The sequence below is a fragment of the Mauremys reevesii genome, linkage group 1 (assembly GCF_016161935.1).
Source record: "Mauremys reevesii isolate NIE-2019 linkage group 1, ASM1616193v1, whole genome shotgun sequence".
NCBI lineage: Eukaryota > Metazoa > Chordata > Testudines > Geoemydidae > Mauremys > Mauremys reevesii.
The window spans coordinates 272,222,202-272,224,643 of record NC_052623.1 but is presented as its reverse complement, the minus strand read 5'-3'; positions in this window follow the sequence as shown (position 1 = coordinate 272,224,643).

Below are 2,442 nucleotides of genomic sequence, written 5' to 3'. Positions count from 1 at the left end.
TGTTGACGCTTCCTGATCACTTTCCTCTTCTCCAAGTGCTTCAAAATGGATTCCTTGAGAACCTGCTCCATGATTTTGCCGGGGCCTGAAGTGGGGCTGACCGGTCTGTAGTTCCCCCGGTTCTCTTTCTTCCCTTTTTAAAATACGAGCACTATATTTTCCTTTTCCCAATAGTCTGTGACCTTCCCCGATCACCACGAATTTTCAAAGATAATGTCCAATGGCTCTGCAGTCACATCATCCAACTCCCTTAGCACCCCTGGATGCATTAGATCTGGACCTCGGATGTGTGCATGTCCTGCTTTTCTAAATAGTCCTTAACCTGTTCTTTTACCACTGAGGGCTGCTCTCCTCCTCCCCATACTGTGTTGCCCAGTGCAGCAGTCTGGGAGATGACCTTTTCTGTGAAGACTGAGGCAAATAAAGCATTGAGTACTTCAGCTTTTTCCACATCATAGACTCATAGACTCTAAGGTCATCTGTCACTATGTTGCCTCCCCCATTCTGTAAGAGTCCCACACTTCCCTGACCCTCTTCTTGTTGCTAACATACCTATAGAAACCCTTCTTGTTATCCTTCACATCCCGTGCTAGCTGCAACTTCAGTTGTACTTTGGCCTTCCTGATTACACCATGGAATGCTCTAGCAATATTTTTATACTCCTCCCTAGTCATCTGTCCAAATTTCCACTTCTTGTAAGCTTCCTTTTCGAGTTTAAGCTCACCGAAGATGTCACTGTTAAGCCAAGCTGGTCGCCTGCCATATTTGCTATTCTTTCTGCACATTGGGATGTTTTGTTCCTGCACCCTCAATAAGGCTTTTTTAAAATACAGACAGCTCTCCTGGACTACTTGGCTGCTCATATTAGCCTCCCAGGGGATCCTGCCCATCAGTTCCCTAAGGGAGTCTAAATCTGCTTTTCTGAAGTCCAGGATCCGTATTTTGCTACTCTCCTTTCTTCCTTTTGTCAGGATCCTGAACTCAGTCATCTCATGGTCACTGCTGCCCAGGTTGCCACCCACTTCTACTTCCTCTACCAATTCTTCCCTGTTTGTAAGCAACAGGTCAAGAGGAGCACAGCCCTCAGTTGGTTCCTCCAGCACTTGTACCAGGTAGTTATCTCCAACACTCTCCAAAAACTTCCTGGATTGTCTGTGCATAGCTGTATTGCTCTCCCAGCAGATGTCAGGGTGATTGAAGTCCCCCATTAGAACCAAGGCCTGTGATCTGGAAACTTCAGTTAGTTGTCCGAAAAAAGCCTTGTCTGTCATCCTTCTGATCTGGTGGTCTATAGCACACGCCCACCACGACATCACCCTTGTTGTTCTGGCCTCTAAAGTTAACCCAAAGATTCTCAATAGGCTTTTCTCCAGTTTCATACTAGAACTCTGAACAATCATACCGCTCTCTTACATACAATGCAACTCCTCCACCTTTCCTCCCGTATCTGTCCTTCCTGAATAGTTTATACCCATCCATGACAGTGCTCCAGACATGTGAGTTACCCCACCAAGTCTCTGTTATTCCAATCACATCATAGTTCCTTGAGTGTGACAGGAATTCCAATCTTCCTGCTTGTTTCCCAGGTTTCTTGCATTCGTGTACATGCACCTAAGATAACTAGCCGATTGCCCTACTTTCTCAGCATGAATCAGGAGGCTTCCCGTCTTGTACCCTCCTCCTTGTGTTTCCTCCCGGTATCCCACTTACCTCTGGGCTTAGGTCACCATCATGATGCCACTAGCCCTTATTTTATACTCTCAATTCATGTTCCAGGGAAGTTACTGTCTTAAACATGTCATGGTGTGTCTTGCTGACTCACAGAGTTGAGCAATCCCCATTGTGTGGTGCTTGCACAACTGAGTCAGAGTTGAGCAGTCTTCATTGTGTGATGTGCAACTGTCTCCTGCAGAACTGTAAATCTCTTGTTTACAATTCTCCTGCTGTTCAATGGCTCGTGATGGTCGCTTAACACCCATTTGGGGGTGGGTCATCCCTTGTTGCCACTGGAAAGCCAGCTGTGGTCATCTCCCAGACTCTCAACATATTTCAACAACAACTATATAGCAAAATCTCAATTTCACACACACACACACACACACACACACACACACACACACACACCCATGAGTTTAGCAGATCATGACCTTTCATATGAGACCTTAACAAGGCATGCTTTGTATGCAATATCACAACCATATACAAATGATGAATATGGGAGTTACAGGGTGCTACTTTGAGGTATAGTGCATCGCAGCTATAGTAGTTTTAAAAAAACCTTTATAAAAATATTTTTATAGATATAGTTTCTTCTGTCCTGGAGTTTTACTGTACTGGAAGGATCTGCCTGGTTCTCCAGGTTTCAAACATTGCCTGTCATGCTGGGAGGCAATCCAAGTGAATGCCTTGGGGAATCTCATATTTCCTAAAAGTGCAATTTCT